The sequence below is a fragment of the Leptonychotes weddellii genome, chromosome 10 (assembly GCF_054177405.1).
Source record: "Leptonychotes weddellii isolate Sample4059 chromosome 10, ASM5417740v2, whole genome shotgun sequence".
NCBI classification, from domain to species: Eukaryota; Metazoa; Chordata; class Mammalia; order Carnivora; family Phocidae; genus Leptonychotes; species Leptonychotes weddellii.
The window spans coordinates 81,782,738-81,803,220 of NC_138378.1; positions in this window are offsets into that span (position 1 = coordinate 81,782,738).

The window sequence follows — 20,483 nt, forward strand, 5'->3', positions numbered from 1 at the left end:
ACACCAAAGAAATACAAACAATTATAAGAACATATTATGAGCAACTATATGCCAGCAAATTAGATAATCTGGAAGAAATGGATGCATTCCTAGAGATGTATCAACTACCGAAACTGAACCAGGAAGAAAGAGAAAACCTGAACAGACCCATAACCAGTAAGCAAATTGAAGCAGTAATCAAAAATCTCCCAACAAGAGCCCAGGGTCATGGCTTCCCAGGGAAATTCTATTAAACATTTAAAGAAGAATTAATACCTATACTTCTGAAACTGTTCCAAAAAATAGAAATGGGAAGAAAACTTCCAAACTCATTTTATGAGGTCACCATTAACTTGATCCCAAAACCAGAAAGACAAATACCATGTGATTTCACTCATATGTGGAATTTAAGAGACAAAACAGATGAACATGGTATTTGTCTTTCTCTGACTGACTTATTTTGCTTAGCATAATACTGTCTAGCTCCATCCACAACATTGCAAATGGTAAGATTTTGTTCTTTTTTATGGCTGAGTAATACTCCACTGTGCATGTAAATGTGTGTGTGTACAATATGGATGTATACATATTATATATATACCACATCTTCTTTATCCATTCATCAGTTGATGGACACTTGGGCTTTTCCATAATTTGGCTATAAACATCAGGGTGCATTTACCCTTTTGAATTAGCATTTTGTATTCTTTGGGTAAATACCTAGTAGTGCAATTGCTGGATCTTAGGGTAATTCTATTATTAACTTTTTGAGGAACATCCATACTGTCTTCCAGAGTGGCTGCACCAGCTTTTCCTCTATGGTCCGGAACAAGACTGGTATGCGCACTCTCACCACTGTTATTTAACATAGTAAAGGCTGGTTTCCTAACACTTGTGAACATAACAAGTGTCCTCTTTTATCATTGTACATTGGATGTCTGAAAATAAAATTATCTTGATTAGAAATTATTTATCTCAAGAAAAAATATTTAATATTTATTTGGGTAGCTATGAAATGCTATCTATCATTTCAAATTGTCTAATAATTATTTGTCTGATTTATTAAGTATTCCTATTTCTTCTTGTGCTAATTTTGTAAAAATGTGTATATGTCTAGTGATGTATAAATTTCATCTAAGTTTTCATTGTTAGCACATTTCATAAATCAACTTGTTACTTTTATCTATGATGCTTTTATAGTTATATTCCATTTTTCATTCTTTATTTTGTTTGATTTTAAAAATATTATTCTTCATTTGTATTTCTGAGCAGTATATTGCTTAGCCTTGTAAGATTGGAACTTTTTATAAATAGAAACACAGTATGTATTCTGTAACTTTGGATTTGCTTAATATTATGTTAACATATGACTTTATGTTGATGAATGGAGCTATTGTTCATTCATTTTTACTACTATAGATTTTTTTTAATATATCACACTTTGCTTGTTCATTCTCCTGGTAACACATATTTGTATTATGCACTGGTTTTGCTATAACTAAAAAATGTTGTCATGAGCATCTTTCCTTTTGAGTAATTAGAGTGTATATCTAGAAGTGGGATTTCTGCATTGCTTTATGTGTGTGACTTCAATTTTATTTGCCTAATGCAAACTGTTTTCAAGTGTGGTAACTTTATTCCACAAGCATATATATAAGACCTATGGCTACATATCCTTGAAAGCATATTTATTTTCATTTTTTTTTCATTTTGATGTCCCAGCTATATCTAAAGTATACTAAAATAATGTTGCAATTTGGTTTTAGTGTACATTTCCTTATAACTATTGAATATCAGCATCTTTTGACATTTTAATTAGTCATTTGTGCTTATTTTTCAATGAAATGCCAGTTCAACTTTTGTGCAAATTTTCTATTGGTTTGTTTTTCATTTTATTACTGATTTATAAATCTCTCCATATGTTTTCATAAATTTAAGGTTTTGCAAATATTTTCCCAGTTTGTAACTGGCATTTTAAAGTTTTTTTTCATACACACATGCTATTTTATAAGTTTAGTTAAATTTACCACTCAAATAACTGATCCGTGTATTGTTTTTAAAATTCATCTCTACCTAGAGAAATAAGACATTCTCATTTATTTTTTGAAAATTTTAAAAATTTTGCTGTTCTTATTTAGGTCTCTAATCTACAGAGGTGGTTTTATAAATCGATTACATGAAATAGTTGTCCTATTGATTATTTTCCATATTCAGCAAGCATTCTCAGCAATATCTGTTTATATTTTGTCACTTCTCCATCAATCAGTAATACTTGATATAATAATAGTTATAAGAAACCTTGAGATTTAGGACACAATTTTCTATGGGTTTCTCATATTTCTACATATCCCGTGAACAAAGGTACTGACAGCCTTTGTCCTGACTATATTTTCAATAATTTTTTTATAGCAAATAACTTTGGAAGATAGACATAAGCGCACTTCTCAGAGGAAGAGGGAAGTTTTGTTGTTGTTGCTGTCTGTGATATTAATGATAATGTGCCTCTCCCCTGGGGCAACAGTTAGATATGTTAGCTAGCAGGTCTCTTTAAAAGCTTAAAGGGGGTGTTTGGGTGGATCAGTCAGTTAAGCGTCTGCCGTAGGCTCAGGTCACCATCCCAGAGTCCTGGGATTGAACCTCCGCATCAGTCTCCCTGCTCAGCAGGGCATTTGCTTCTCCCTCTCCCTCTTCCCCTTCCCCCACCTGCTCACTCTCTCTCTCTCTCAAATAAATAAGTAATATCTTTAAAAAATAAAATAAAGAAGCTTAAGGTTCCTCAACTGTGACACAAGTCATGGAGTACTCACCACATAATATGGACTTTCCCACATACCCTGGTAAGATTTGGGGGACAAGGGGAACAGATATAAGCATTAAGCTCATGCTACCTCTGTGTCATGAGTAATAAAGTATTTTGTCTTTCACCCAGGAGTCTCACATCTTCTGCTAGTATCTATGAAACTGTGCCAACCTAAATTTAGTTTGTCCATAAGATAAATGTCAGACCCTTCGCATAATTCTTGACAGTAAACACTCAGCAAAAATGATGTGAAAATTAGAAAAGAATAAAGTTTTGGTATCATCTTGTGGAAGGACCCACTTTGAATGTACATGTTAAAAGAAAATCTCGTTTCCTCTACACTCACAATTCTTCTGACACCAAATGTGTAGGTTTTTTTCCCCACACCAACTAATCCTCCAACTCTCCAGACATTAGAGTGTCCTGTAATTCAATTATGACACTAACTACCTGGAGCTATCTCAGACCACACAGGTCCTGCAAGACTGTCCCCCACTGTAGACCCCAATCACAAGTTGCAGGTTGTCACCCCTACTTCCGCCCAACCAAGTATAAATTGGAAGTTCTCACAATTCACTGTAACAACTCACAGAACTCAGGGAAAGATTCACTCATGCTACCGGTTTATTATAAAGGATATGATAAAGGATAGAGATGAATCAGCAGATGACGAAATACACATGCCGAGGTTTGGAAGAGTCCCTATAAAGCTGGGGTGCACCACCCTCCCATATGCACCAATCAGGGAGCTCTGGAACCCTATAGTTCAGGGATTTCTACGGAGGCTTCATCACATAGACATGAACAATTATTAACTCAATTTCTGGCCCATCTCCCCTTCCTGGAGGATGGTGATTGGGCTAAAAGTTCCAAGCTTCTAATCATAGCTTGGTTTTTCTGGTGACCACCTCCTTTCTGAAGCTATCAAGGAACCACCCCCCGCCCCGCCCCCCACCCTCTCTCCAGAACTAGTTTGTTAGAACAAAAGATATTCCTATCCTATAGCCCAAGAAATTCCAGAGAATTTAGGAACTGGGTATCAAGAACTGGGGTCAATGACCAAATATTAGAACAAAAGATGCTCCTAGCCCCCTATTACTCAGGAAATTACAATGGTTTTAGAAGTTCTGTGTTAGGAATTGGAGGCGGAGACTAGATATTTATTTTATTTATATTTATAGGTTAAAGATAAGAAAATAAATCTCTTATCTAATAATTTAAATGATATGACTTTAATGAGTATTTAATCTATATTTAATACCTAATTGTCATAATCACTTATCTGGAAGGTACTATTATCATTTGTATTTTTACAAATATACTAATAAACTTCTAAAATATACTAAGGCATGAAAGTTTTAAGTTACTTGCTCACATCTGGAAAGTGCCTGAACCAGAATTCCCATCTAAGTGTTTGACTCCAGAGTTTACAATTTTTAACATCATATCTACATTACTGTAGTGGTATCTACAATATTTTGGATAAAAATAATTATGGATTATTTTATATGTAACACACTGATTCTTTAGATATGTGCTTTTCCTTGTTCCACTTCACATCATATAGAGACAGCTGAATTTACCCACTTGAACAGAAAAAAATAATAATTTTAAAAAGCAGAAAGTTTGCCAGAGTATTAGTAATTTCCTGCAAGTGCTATAAAACTTGACTTTAAAGAAATTGTTTTGATATATGTGCTATGTTTATTACCCTACAAAGAAAGAGCACTTCTAAGAACATCACAGAATGCTAATTTAATTTGTATATACCACAAAGATACAAATGAGTTTGTAGTTTGAAATAAATTTATGTCTGGAGAACTCATTAAAAGTAATTTGTTATTTTTTCATCTTAATGAATTGTATTAATAGCAATAATTATACATCCTACAGTGCTATGACCAATGACAGCTCACTCTTTTCTATAAAGTACTTTAAGAGAAAGCAGCAGATCAAAATGTTCATATTGATGCAAAAGGTTTTTAGTACATTAATGTTCATATGCATAAAAATATAAAGGCTTACATGTTATCATGCAAAAAGTAAAAATGTTAGAATAGAGTATGTTCTTCCAGCCCCTGGCTTAGTCTTTCAAATTTCTTGAGATCATCAAGAAATATAAAATAAGTAAAAATAGACTATCAGTGAAATAGACTAAATTTCCCCCACAAATTTGACATTTAAAAATTACTCCCAGACATACAGATGGCCAACAGACAAATGAAAAAATGCTCAACATCACTAATCATCAGGGAAATGCAAATCAAAACCACAATGAGATATGATCTTACACCCATCAGAATAGCTAAAATCAAAAAGACAAGAAATAACAAGTGTTTGCAAGGATGTAGAAAAAAAGGAACATTTATACACTGTTGGTATGAATGTAAATTGGTACAGCTACCGTGGAAAACAGCATGTAAGTTCCTCAAAAAATTTAAAACACCGTATGATCCAGTAATTCTACTACTAGGATATATATCTCTCATATGTATATATACATATATATATATATCTCATATGTGTGTGTATGTGTGTGCATACATAGCCATAAAAAAGGGTAAGACTGCGCCATTTGCACCAACCACGGACAGACCTAGAGAGTTTTATGCTAAGTGAAATAAGTCAGACTGAGAAAGACAAATACCATGATTTCACTCTTATGTGTAATCTAAAAATTTGAATAAATAAATAAAAAGCAGAATCAGGCTTGTAAATACAGAGGATAAACTCATGGTTGTCAGACAGGGGAGGGAGGATGGACAAAATGGGTGAAGGGAAGTGAGAGATACAGGCTTCCGGTTATGGAATGAATAAGTCATGGGAACAAAAGACACAGAATAAGGAATATAGGCAATGATATTGTAAAACAATGTATGGTAGCTGTACTTGTGGTGAGCATAGCATAAGGTATAAACTTGTGGAATCATTATGTTGTACACCTGAAACTAATGTAACATTGTGTGACAACTACACTCAAATAAAAAAAAAAAAAATACTCCCAGATATAACACAGGAAAAACCAGCTTGAAAAATTAACCAACCAAAGATGTGCGAAGCAGAAGTGAGTACATAATACTCTAAGAATGATCACACTTGTGGCCTCTAGTATCACCCTGGATGAGAAGGCTAAGTAATCAGACTTACCAGAGAAAAAACTTAATTTTGTAGAAAACCCTGCCAGGTACATGAAGAACCAGGGCATTCAGGACATGAATTTCATTGAAATACTGTTTAGCTTTACATTTGCTTATATGAACGTGCAGGCACAATGGGAACATTTTCATGAGTTTTTGGTAATGTGCCTCATTGTGCCGTTAATCCCACCTAGTGTGGCTTTGCTCTAGATAACTTCAGAAGCTCTGTCATTTGGAAAAAAGAAACTCTTAAGGCAGAATGAATTTATCTGCCATGGCTACATCAGTATGGAGTGTCTGTCTTACTGCCACCAGCCATTAACCTCATCTAAGGGCAAGACAAATCAAAAACACTCAGGTGGCAGAGAAAGAAGATGAGAACTGGGTCTTTGTTGACATCAGTGGGTGTTGTGAAAGAAAGTTTCATGCAAATTGTTTCAGGATATTGTTATTTGAACTCAGAACATCTGACTACATGTACTGGCATCTTGCATTTGCTTCTCTAGAAAGTTTCCTGGTGACCTGACCACATTGGCAATATTGTTTCTGGTACGTAGAAGGTTCACATCTACTACCTGAACTTCATAAACTATGATCTAAGACTTAAAATCTGTACCTCAGTGGCATTTTGATTTTTATTCTCAAGATGGCAAAATTTGCTGTACAAAGATATGCTCCTTTAGCTTTTGTACTTCCTTTGCACAAATATTTATTAAAGGCCTACTATGTACTAGGCACAAAACAAGCTACATTAATTAGCTTGTCTACACATAGGTAGTGTAGACTAATCATGAAAAAATACTGTAAGTGTTTGGATAAAATCCTGATTCTTGCCATTCAGCATTCTGAGATAGATTTATTATGGTTATTTTTGTTATGCATTCATTTCTCTAAATAACCTTTCAATCCCTCAAATACGGGGTCTTCCACTTGTGCTTTTCTGCAATCTGACAACAAGTGAGGGAGGAAAAAAGTTCAGAGTTTTACAATTTGTTTCCTACTTTGGACACATTCTCTGAAACCATCCTCAAATTTGTGCCATGTCTCTAGAGGAAAGTATTGCACATCCTGGGAATCTGAAATTGGTCTGACTCCTTCACCAGGGGCATCTCCAATATCACAATTGTTTGGCTCTCTGGAGAATATCAGCATCACTGTTTCTTAGTCTTACACTATAAGGAAATTTGAATATGTAATTAAGTGATGCAACCAACCTGTATCCTTTAGCCTGACCCTGATAATTTCACAATTGAACAGATTTCATCAAAGTATGAATAAAGTTTGGTGAATATCTTTGTAGAGCAGGTATTTTCAGGTAAAAATTATGTGCTGCTTTGTCATTTTTGCTTTCTGTTAAAGCACAGCATCTAAATACCCTATGAACAATATCAATAACAATCAATCAAAAGACAATGGATTTATTAGACTCTGAAGTGTTGACACAGGAGAAGCCAAGAACATAGAGGCAAAGGGAAAGCCTTTAAACACATGAGGAGAACAGAGACAAAATGGAGCCATACATGCTGAGTGGGACTTCATATGGACAAAAAGAAAGAAAGAAAGAAAAAAAAAAAAGACTGTGGAAGGAATGCATAGTACTATTAAGAATTCGAGATAGTATTTCTAAAGTTGGTATTTGATGGCTCCCTATCCAAGACTCACTCCCTAGAATTCTCGCTGAAACATACAGATTTCTTTTGTGTAATGGCATCCCCACTCCCATCTCTAGTTCCATGAAGGACTCCCATTCTCCTAGCCACAGAATTCAGTTCTGAAATGATTATGAGATCCAGTTTAGATCATGTGGCATTCAGAACATTTTACTAGGGCACTGAGGAAAGAAGCTTTGTCTAGCTCCTTGAGATCTAAGAGAATATTGGAATAGTTGGAATGGTGTTTGGATGGGAGCTCAGGAACTGCTGCATATACTTTTACTCATCAGATGAGTAGTCTTAATGGTGAAAGTGACTCACAGAGGAGAAAAATGCCAAAAGCATCACAGGAAACAGAAATAGAACCAAAGTTCTGAGGATGTGAATGTTGAAATTAATGTGATTGAATCCAATTCTCCCTCTTGGCTTTTCAGCTACAAAACTAATTACCTCTTTATTTAAAGGATGCCTTTAAATAAAACATACATACATTTAAATATTACATACATACATATGCCCTACATGTGCATATATAAACATATATACACATATTGCATGTATTTTGTGTGTATATATATATGTGTATTATATATATATATATAATATCATGTGTCATATTTAACTATAAGATTCTTAAATTATTTAAAGATTGGTACAAAATTGAGATTACCGGTAAGCCCTAAAGTAGATAAGTAATAATGATTTCAGATTTCTAGTCACTTAATATATGAATAAATAGCATTATAGTACATATACATTTAACTTATTTTACAACCTCATTTATTTTTTTCATGTATTTTTTTTTTAAAAGCTAATCTTTTTTTTTTTTTAAAGATTTTTTATTTATTTATTTGAGAGAGAGAGAATGAGAGAGCACATGAGAGGGGGGAGGGTCAGAGGGAGAAGCAGGCTCCCCGCCGAGCAGGGAGCCCGATGCGGGACTCGATCCCGGAACTCCAGGATCATGACCTGAGCCGAAGGCAGTCGCTTAACCAACTGAGCCACCCAGGCGCCCTTCATGTATTTTTAATATAAAAATTTTAAGAAGACATTTCACCAAGCATTTACTATGTCTCAACTATTGATCTAAATATTTCCACATACTAAAGTCTGTAATCTTTATGACAATATTATGAAGTAGATACCTTTATTATCTTGGTATTATAAGAAAAGAAATTCAAAATATTGGCCACCAGCATCCATGAAATTAACATTCATTTAGTATGTGCAATAATAGTTTGTGAAAAGAAACTGTGAAATTAACCTGCATCACAGGTTAAGATTTATGGTTTACCCATTAGATAAAAATAGCTTTGGTTTTCTTCCTCTCACTGTTTTGGACTTGTAGTGCAAAAAGTTAAGCATTCATTTCCCCATTCCACTTTCTGCCTGCTTTAAATACTCTCATTCCCCCAGCAGACATGAACAAATGAATATGCATGCATCTTTTCAAGAATATAGTATTTTTTTCTTGTATGTTTGTGTTGTATAGATGCATAAATGGTAATGAGCAGTGATAATTCAATAATAATTTCTTTTTCTTATTTTTACTCAACTTCCATTTTAAGATTTATCCATATGCTGTATTTGCCTCTAATTTATACATTTTATTTGCTACATTATGACAACATATGTACTCTATATATCTCACTGTTGCATTATTTTTTTATTTTTTTAAGTAACTGATCACTAGGATGGTTCCAATTATCTGCTTCCATATACAATGCTGTGATAAATATCTCACAAATATCTCCTAAAAGGCAGATATCTCCTAAAAGGTATGATGTTTCTTGAATATACACAGAGGTTTCTCTTTTAATTGCTTATTAATAAGCTTTGACCTCTTTGTATTATCTCTATTTTTTATTTGGTTGATATAAACTTCTTATATATTGTAGATATGAAATATTTTCCAGGTACTCATTTTTCAAATATCTTCTTTCTCTATTATCCCAGCATTATTTTTTCAGTTGTGTCTTTGAATAACAATATTAATGTGGTACACAGAGCCAGACTTTTATTTTTTGGCTTTAGGATATATGATTTCAGATGTTTCTTTAAAATCCCTTACCCAATCCAAGGACACACATAAGCTTTCCTTGGCTTTATTCTAATAACCTTACGTTTTACCATTCCCATATAAGTCTTTGTATATGTTTAGTGTTAAGTAGAGATCCAAAGTTATATATATTCTTTTTCCATGGGTCAGTTTTCCCAACATTAGCTCTTAAACAATCCAGCACTTTACTCAATTTCTGCGGTACTTTTTTTATAAAACAGATTCATTCATATGTGATTTATTTCTATTTTTAAGACCTTCACCCTGTTCAACAAACTGATTTGTTTAATGTGATGTTTACACCACATAGTTTTACTAACATGGCTCCTTTAAAATATGCCTTCTCAGGTGGGGAAAGTCTTCCATATTAATTTTTTAAGTGACTGGACTATTGTTGAATAAATGATTTTCCAAATGTATTTTAGAATTGTTTGTTGAGTATTTATTTTTCAAAATTCATAAGGAATTTTAATTTAAACTGTGCTGAATTCATGGTAATTTGGCTAATGACAATGGGTGATCTTAACTATTCTCAATCTTAAGAAAAAATGTATCTGAAAGGTTTCACTAAATATGACATTTATAAAAAGTTTTATAGTATACATAATATTAAGGCAGTTACCCTCTGTTCATTGCATAACTAGGACAACATTCTTCAAATACATTTTACATCTATTTTAAAATAAATGGATGGGAAGCTTCCTGAAGTATGTACTCTGTTGGGGCAGAATGGGTTCAGAGCATCCAGAGTGCCATTTTACAAGTCTTGTTTTTTTAGTTTTGGTTTTTTGGGGGGTTTTTTGGCCTGGCAACTCCCTGTAAGCCCAAATTAGACAGCTTGTCTTTATTTGATCTGAGTCAGAACTCACCGAGCTCACTCAGAGTAAACGGTCTTTACACTGGGGTACTTGTTAAAACCATCAGAGACAATTATTTCATACTACAACTGCTTAAACCAATAATAATAGTTGGGGCAATTGGGAACATGACCAAAAAAACTTAAAAGAAACAGTTGGGAAATGGGATGTATATAAGAGACTTTGAAAAACTCTGACATACTGTTTCTTGGCCTTTTAGCTAAGATCAAGTGAAAAGCTTGTTTTCAACAAAAATTATGAGATATGCAAGGAATCACAAAAGTATGGTACATACATAGGGGGAAAAAAGAGTGAAGGAACTGTCCCTGAGAAAACTCAGATGTTAAATTTCTATGATAAAGACTTTATATCAGTTATTGTAAGTATCTTACAAGAACTAAAGTAAACTATGTCTCACAAACTAAAGGAAAATATGAGAATTTTTGTTTAATATAAAAATTTTTACATATATTTTCAGATGACATACTATTAGATACACAAATTCCTAAGTATTTCACACACACACACGCATGCACAAAGCTACTAGAAGTAATAAATGAGTTTAGTAAGATTATACAATACAAAATCAATATAAAATATCAATTGTATTTCCATACACTAGCAATGAACAATCCAAAAATGAAATTAAGAAAAGTATTTTGGGGCTCCTGGGTGGTGTAGTTCATTAAGCATCTGACTCTTGGTTTTGACTCAGGTTGTGATCTCAGGGTTGTGAGATAGAAGCCCATGACAAGCCCTGGGCTCAGCATGGAGTCTACTTGAGACTCTCTGCTTCTCCCTCCCCTCCCCAAAAAGAAGTAAAAAAAAAAAAAAAAATTAAACAAAAAAAAAGAAAACTATTCCATTTACAAGAGCATATAAGAGAATAAAATGTATAAGGATAAATTTAGAAAAAGAAGTGCAAGACTTATACACTGAAAGGCACTATAAAACATCTTTGAAAGAAATTAAGGAACACCTACATTTATAAATAGGAAGACATTCCATATTCGTGGACTGGAAGACAATATTGTTGAGATGTCAGTAATCCTCAGATTGATTTGAAGATTATCAAAATTCCACCTAGTTTTTTGTTTGCAGAAATTGATAAGCTGACCCAAATTATTTATAAAGAAATTCAAGGGACCCAGAATAGCCACAATAATAAAAACAAAGTTGGAAGACACATTTCCCAATTTCAAAACTTTCTACAAATTACATTATTCAAGAAAAGGTGGCATTGTCATAAGGGTAGAGACATAGTTAACATACCTCATCTCTTGATGAACAATGTTGTAGAGATTACTATTCAAATGATAATAAAAGAAAAAGATTACTGGAACCCATGAACACATAATGCAGAATCAAATATATCAAACAGTATACAAATACTTAAAGGAAGATATTAATTCTGAAAATGATCTATTCCACAGATCTGAAAAATGTTTAGGAAACAGTTTTGAATTCTCAAATTGCTGGTGATTACTGATAGAACAGAACAAATAGGGCAGAAGTGGTAGCCAAAATTATAGGGTGCATATGCTTTCTAGACCAAAAAAATCCACTGCATGTGTAATGAAAGGGTTCCCTATGGTCCATGTAACATCATTCTCAAGACACCTACATATAAACAAATAGGAGTGGGGAAGAAACCTCATTCCATAAAATGTTCAAAAGCCGAATCAAAAATAAAGGTTAACTTTATACTTACAATAACAAATAAACAGATTCCTCACATTTTCTGTTGAAACCCAAATGACAAAAGTATAAAGCGATTTAATGTTAAAAAATAAAAGCTTGGCCAGGTATTTTCTGTGCAGTTGTATTATCTTAAAAGATAAAAGCCACTTAAAGAAAAGAGAACTCAAGAAAAATGTGAACCTATTAACTTTCTTAAAATATTCCATAAAGATCCATTGCAACCAGTTGACAGAAAAGGCAAAATTAATACCCATAAATGGAAAGACTGAAAAAAATGTATAACAATGAGCAAGTTTTAGTGATAATTCAAAAATGATATAAATTATTAATTTCATTAGAACTGTAACAGTGAATTATAATTAAAAAAATGATATAGCATATTGGGCCTCTAAAACTAAAATAGATTGTAATTACCAGTTATTTATTCCTTTCTCATATGCTGGTAACATACTTCTTTTTTTGTTACCTATCCTTTCCCTACGTGATAGAAGTTTCTATCAGGATGTATGATTCCCTCCTTCCCAAAGTTAGGCACAGGAAGTTGTTTTAAACACATCCTCAAATTCACATGTCACAAAATATGTGAATCGTTGGAAGATGGACTGGCTTATTGACTCACTTTTAGTGAACATAATATGTCAGAAGTACATTGTGTAACTTTTGACACTAAGTTAGAAAAAGGCAATACAACTTCCACCTGGCTCGCTCTCTCTCTGGAGCTCTGAACTGACATGTAAAAAGTCTGGCTCCCCTAAAATTTTCATAAAAAGGGGAGCCTGGTTGGCTCAGTTGGTTAAGCCACTGACTCTTGATTTCTGCTCAGGTAGTGGTCTCACTACCTGTGAAACCACATCTCAGGGTCCTGAGATGCAGCCTGGAGTTGGGCTCCGAGCTTAGCCGGGAGCCTGCTTAGGATTCTCTCTCTCCTCTCCCTCTGCCGCTCCTCCCACCACACACACATTCTCTCTTTCTCTTTCTAAAAACAAAAACAAAACTTTCATACTGAGATGTCAGGTCGAAAGACCACATAGAGCAAGAGATAAAATGCCTGAGGAGTCTAATCTGTTCTATTCCTAAACTGTTCAACTCCATCTAAAATAAACCTCTAGACATAGGACGGTGACTTCAGAGGATTCCAGACTCCTGGCTCTGAGGTGCCCAGCAAACATCAAGTGAAGGAGGTAAGGTTTCATCATCACATCCTATCTGATTGACCTCCAGAATCCATGAGCAAAATGAATGATTATTTTTCAAAGCCAAATGGATAATTTTTTTAAGAAAGTTATACAACAAACATAGGCCAACTTTTCAATTAGAAGACTCCACTTAGACATTGTGATTGGTTTAAGAATGATCACATGGTTCAAGATAAGCCAATCAGAATTGTGATTGCTCTCTTGCTTATTTAATTTGGTATATTCTTTTGTCAGGATAGTGGAAGGAGGTATTGACATGGAAGCTCTACATGTGAGATAATAAAAAACAAGTTCTGTGTTAAACTGGAGCTCTAGAGCCTGTATTTATAAAGATGAAAAGTGACATATTTACTAGTGACATATTCAAATCCCACAATCCATCCTCACCTGAAATAAGCACAGCAATTTAGCCTTCCCAATATGTGGACCAGAGAGTACTCTTTTGTGACTTAATCTAGTTTGAATCAGTGTCACTTTTAATCAAGATTACTGAATAATGCAAGAGTACAATGTGTTTTGTTGTTCTGTTACAAATGGGATTCCCACAGATTTCTTCTAAGCAGCAAACGTTCATTTTTATCAGTGATATTCCTCAGTAAGTCTCCAAAGATACATGAAACCCTCCAAGGGCTTCCCTCCATCAAGGAAAAAAAAAAAATCAGTTTATTTGCTTGGAAATGATTTTAGTGATAAAAATTTAGAGACGTTTTTTAAAGGATGCTACTTTTTTTGGATCAGCTGAAATTGTGAACTATTACAAGTCAAAAATTACAATCTGAAAATGTCAAAAGTTTGAGCAACTGAGAGTGGAATTCTGATCTGCCTAAAATAATGGAAAAGAGATATCTGACACTACCTCATTTACATATTCATAAAGGAAGGAAAGGAGGACTGCAGATATAGTTTCCCATTTATTGGTGCTGTCAGATCCTAATAATGTAAGTCTGATATTGTATAAAATTCCATATGCATCAAGAAGCTATTTTTAAGACATTAAAAAATTAATTGTAAGTTTGTTGGAGGAACAAATGAAAAATGTTTTTCTTCTTTAAAATATTAAAAAACTGAGGATTAATATTTTAAGAGACTAGTTTTATTCTCCATTTCAAGCTCAGGGAACATAAATAAATAGAATAAATTATGGAACTTAGAATTTTAGAGAGAAACATAGATAACCATACATTTGTGGTACTATTGTCATATCTTTTTATTTTAACCCTGCAGAAGCCAGTCATGTTTCCTCATAGGACACACACACACTCTTCTGATTTAATTCCTCTTAAAACCCAATTTTTCCCTGGGCAAAAAACTTATATCTTAAATTTTATTTATTTCCTGTAAAAAAGTATATTGTAAAATTTAAAAGGATTTGGAACATACAACAGAGGAAAAGGGCTACGTTGGAAAAGTATAGGTCATCTGACGTTATCTCTTTCTGATGAATCTGATGCCATCTCTCATTCTCCTTCTCTCCTCTTTTCCTACCTACTCAATCTTTGTTAGACACAGATGCCCGGCAAAGTCACAGAAATATAAAGGTAGTTTCAAGAAGAGTAAAGCACGATAACTGTAGTGCCACATCATCCACTTTTCTGATTGCGTGTGTGGTTATTGGTTCTAAGTTTCCCTGTCATATTGCCATTTCACACTATGTAGCAAAGCAGTCTGGCCATGAGTTGGTAAGCTATCTTTTCCAGCAAATAAAGCAGAAAACAAATTTTTTTAATTTTTAAAAAGGGAAAGAGAAGAGAAGGGGAGGGGAGGGAAAGACCACAAGGGAAAATGCTGTCCTAAAGCTGCTACCATAAACTTCAAATACATAGGAAACTGAGGCAAGGTAGCAAGTAAGATTCAAGAAAAGAGAGTAATTGGCTTAAGCAGCAGGAGAAATAAAGGCCCAGGAGGGTATTAAAACACAGAAAGTAAGTTTTACCATAAATAATTTGACAGGAATATTTAACACATGCTAATTTCTGTTTTATTCCTGCAACTGTATACTGAACACAAAGAGTTAGTGGCATCTGTTACCTTCCTCAAAGCGAGGTAAGTGTTGTACCCTAAAGATTGTGACTTCTCTGGATTTGAGGGGACAACTGTGAACACAACTTTATTTTAAATATTCAAGTTTTAGAAGTAGAATGCTCCAAAATGTGTAAAAGCAAAAAAGGCATAACCGGAAGATAGTTATATGCCCCCAAATGAGGGAATTTTCCTAGACTATTTTCCTAAGGACTGGCCTTGTGAGGCAGTTCTGCTTCACACACCATTCGCATCTGTGTACCTCCTCTGGGTCTTGTCAAAAGCTGAACTCAGCTGAAGAGAGATGAGCTTCCAGATGTTCAAATAGTGAATTAAGACAACAAGCCAAATGAAGGTAATGGTCAAGCCTTTAATTGCTGTTGAGACAGCACAGTAAGAAGCTAAAGAGGAGAAAGTGCCAGCTTCTCCAATGGTCCACTGTCTCCCCATGGACTAGCACTAGGCAATGATCTGGTGGATCAATACAGATGTTTGTCTTACTGTCTAGAGGCCCCTAGTCAAAAAGCTTCTGTCATTTTTGCCAGTAGGACTGCAGGGGAGGCAAAGGAGAAGAACTAAGAATAGAATGGAGAGAAATGTTTTCAAAGATCCCTGACAGAGTGGTCTGGGCAGAGTTTCCCAAGGGAGCCTCTTCAATGGTCCCCCTGATAAAGAGGCCCCTAAATGGAAAGTCGGGCCTAGGAATTCAGATACGCAAAGGGGCACAGACAATGAGGGAGCCGTCAGATCTTGACTGCAACTCCCTTTAGAGACTGCAATGCAATGGCTCTGCTCCAAGTCTGGTGTTGGCAGAACCATTTTCCCTCCTGGCGACTGGTGAGGTAAAGCCTTTGCAATTGCCTGTGGTTGAACCTAAAAAATCAGGCATCTGGCCTGGAGCCAGACAACTCAGTTCTGTCTATGTGAATGATAGTGGAGACAAAACATTAGCCAACTAAGTTTGAAGCTTTCAAAATGAGCACAGGCCTTAGTTTGACATGTTGAATAGATCATGGCAGGAAGTAAGTCTGTGTAGGGGAGTGCTTTATTCCAATTTTCTGGTCAGTGAAAGTCCTCATGAGGCAAATGTAAAATCCCAGTGAGGGGGCGCCTGGGTGGCTCAGTCATTAAGCGTCTGCCTTCGGCTCATGTCATGATCCCAGGATCCTGGGATCAAGCCCCGCGTCGGGCTCCCTGCTCCGCGGGAAGCCTGCTTCTCCCTCTCCCACTCCCCCTGCTTGTGTTCCCTCTCTCGCTGTGTCTCTCTCTGTCAAATAAATAAATAAATAAATCTTAGGGAAAAAAAAAAAATCCCAGTGAGGAGGAAACAGCTGCCCACTAAATGACTATGGCTGATTAGAATAAATGTTTCTCACCATATAACAGAGAGGTGTTTAAAGTACGATTTAATTTGATGAAGAAAATTAAAGCAATGGAATATTTCTTAAGCTGCTCAACAAAAATATACCTATTCTATGACTATAAAAATGTACCAGTTAGGATTGAATTTAGTAGAAAGTTAGGACCTGGCTAAAAATGATTACAAACACAAGGTCATTTTCGTATTGCTTAACAGCATGTCAGGGGAGAGGTGATTCCAGGTTTTATGTAATGGCTCATTTATGCTTTCAAGACCCCAGGCTCCATTTCAAGATCCCTACAGTGCAGGTTGTCTGTTCTTAGGCTAAACGCTTCATGATCATTAGATTAAAATTAATGTTCTTGACACCATATCCATGGTCAAGTCAGGAAGAAGGGACAAGGGGCAGAGTAAGTAGCTTCTTTTTTGCTTGATCCTATAAAAAGAAGCAAGAATTTTCCAACCAGTCCCCTTAGATGACTTCTACTTATATGTTCTTGATTTAAACTGAGTTACACAACAACCACTGTTAGTGGCAAAGTAGGCTGGAAAACCAGGTATCTCCATCAAGCTTCAACAAGAAGTGCCAAGAAAGAAGCCTGGATTACCTGTTCAGTTAGTGAAATTAGACTATCATGTGTGACAATCACAAAATAAATGCATACCTAAACCATGGCATATTAAAAACTCTTTGAAAATCTATAGCTCTATTTTAATCCTTTAATGCTCATGGCAGTTATCTGATTTATATAGCAGTGCTTACACATATTTAGCTTTAAAAATCAGCATTACAATAAGTTTAAAGTCAATGACTAAAAATGACATTTTGATATTATAGCATGTCTCATATAGGCAAATAGGGTGTTAAAGAAAAAATGTCAAGAAATATCAAATGTTAACAAACAATAATTATTCAGTTCATTTTCTTAAATATAGTTAAAGGGATAAATTATCACTGACTAACAAAATGAAGAAATAAATAAATTTTTAAAAGAATCCATGCTTACAAGGCAGTCTATTGTAGATATTCCGGCAAAGATGTTTTTATGTTCCCATGGCATAGATAACTTTTTAATTCATAAGCTTAAAATATATACACCTATTTGTGTATTTTGAGGATAATAAATATAGAAAATACATCATCTAATGCATATTCTCTGCCATACTCACAGGTGGAAAATATTTAAGGTTTGCACATGTAAGATTTTCATTTAAAATCTCCACCGATTACAGTGACTTCACTATGGAATGCTAGAACTCGGATCCTAAGGAATATCAATATTTCTGATTTCAAGAAAAAAACATATTAATCTTCTTAAGGAACTCTTCTGTCAGTATGGTATAATTCCAAGCATATAAATCTTCAGATAATTGTTGATTGACAACTAAAGATGATCCAGATAGTCAACAATTTTAGTAGATATTTTCTGGTGATTAATGCAACACCATAATCTTCAAATGTAAGCTATTTTGTAGGAATAATTTTATTCATATTTATGCAGAGTCATTCAGTTCAAACTCTTCTGTAAAACATGTCAAAATCTGTATTTGTAAGTGAAGTCTCTTATCCTCTCTTTTACGATCAACCAAAATTGTTTCTCAACTTCAACTATCTCTGTATCTCCCACATCAAAAATGTGTATAGTCTTATACATAGTTGTTGGGACTGTGAAGTGGAACAACTACTTGGCAAGTCTCTTGGCCATATCTGAAAGCCACATATACCCTCTGACCCTGACACAAAAGTATATAAATGTGCATCAAACATGTGCATAAGAACAATCCCAAGAGCCTTATTCATTCTTAGTAGGTTGAAATACTTCTCAAATCCCTATCTGCAAAAATGAATAAGTGAAAAATCACATACTGACACAATGAAAAATCATATATTCATCAGCAATGAGAATGAGCAAACCATTGCTACATGAAAAAACAGGAATGAATCTCACAAAATTGTGAGCAAAAGAGTTCAGATAGAATAGAGCACTTACAATATGATTCCATTCATATGCAGTTCTATGTATTTTGAGAGAAGACAAGGCCATAGTTACTCTTATGGGAGAGAGTTGCAGAATGCACAAGTGGTCGTTGGGGACTCTGGAGTGCTGGCACAGTTCATTTATGGATGTTGAGTCCTGCATACATGAGCACGTTCTCTTTGAAAATTAATTGAGTTGAGTTCTTAAGATTTGTGTACTATTCCATATATATGTTATATGCCTAAAACTGTTTATAAAAAATAAATAAAAAGTTTTTGTGTTAATTTTACAAAATTAATAGGAAAGAAATTTAAAAGACAAAGTATAAAACTTCATAAAGATTACAATAATAATACCATCATTGTTTAAATCTGTGAAAATTGGAAAACAAACAAAACTCCTCCAAATTCCCCAACAACAAACAAAGCAGTCTTGCATATTTGGATTTTGATGTGTGAATTTCAAATAACACTGAGGTAAAATATCAGGAAATCATTCAATCTAATTGGCTTTAAGAAAGATATTTATCTCTTATGAAAGTATAATACCAAAGTTGAGAGCCAGTAACAAATATGTAGTCTTGAAGTCAGATTCTAAAGTGTACTACATAAATTAAAGCCCTATTTTTAGGAATTATTATAATTCTGAGCATATCAGTAATTTCACTGTGTGAAAAATAATTGACACTAAGTCTAAACTGCAGAATTTCAAGAAAGTTTTTGTGATATAACTGCTTTGGGGACTGTTATTGTGTCACTGTTAAAACAGCGTAAACATTAGTTCACCTGTGGATAGCTGATCACGTAGCCAACTGACAAAATTTAATAAGTCAGACTCCTTATTATAAGTATGCTTCTTGAAATCCTTGGTTTTTGCATTCACATTGCATCTTCCAGGGGTTCTTACGCTCAGAAAAAGTGCAGAAAATAATCATCGTTATTAATTCACAAGCAAGGGTATTACATTATATTTAACTTGAGTTTGTCGTATAGGAAATGTATCTTAATGTTGATGTTCCTGATATAACCTAGAAGAGGAATGGGCAAAACTCTTTGCCCTAATACAAAATACCATCAAGATAGGCAATTACTTTGGTCTTAATTTTTTTTTTTTTTTGGTCATAGTGTTTTTCCTTTGAAATGTAAATATTAAAGCCATTTTTCTATAGAGTTAGGGGTGGGAATCTTGAAAAATACCCAAATAACTTGCCAAAGAGGATAGATTGTGTAAAGACATTTAAATTATTATAAAACATTATGCAACTACTGGGCGCCTGGGTGGCTCAGTTGGTTAAGTGACTGCCTTCGGCTCAGGTCATGATCCTGGAGTCCCTGGATCAAGTCCCGCATCGGGCTCCCTGCTCGGCAGGGAGTCTGCTTCTGCCTCTGACCCTCCCCCCTCTCATGTGCTTGCTCTCTCTCATTCTCTCTCTCTCAAATAAATAAATAAAATCTTTAAAAAAAAAAAAAAACATTATGCAACTACTTACAAGAATGATGTAGAAATATAATTGTTGATTGGAAAGATGCATTATATATTAGGAAAAGAAATCCATTGACAAAATATTGATATTATCTGATCAAATTTTTGTAAAGTGGGAGAATATGTATGTGTGTGTTCATTTCAAAAATAATATGGAAAAATACAGACAAATGTTTAAAGTTTATTGAAAAAAAAACAAAAATTACTGGGGCGCCTGGGTGGCTCAGTCATTAAGCATCTGCCTTCGGCTCAGGTCATGATC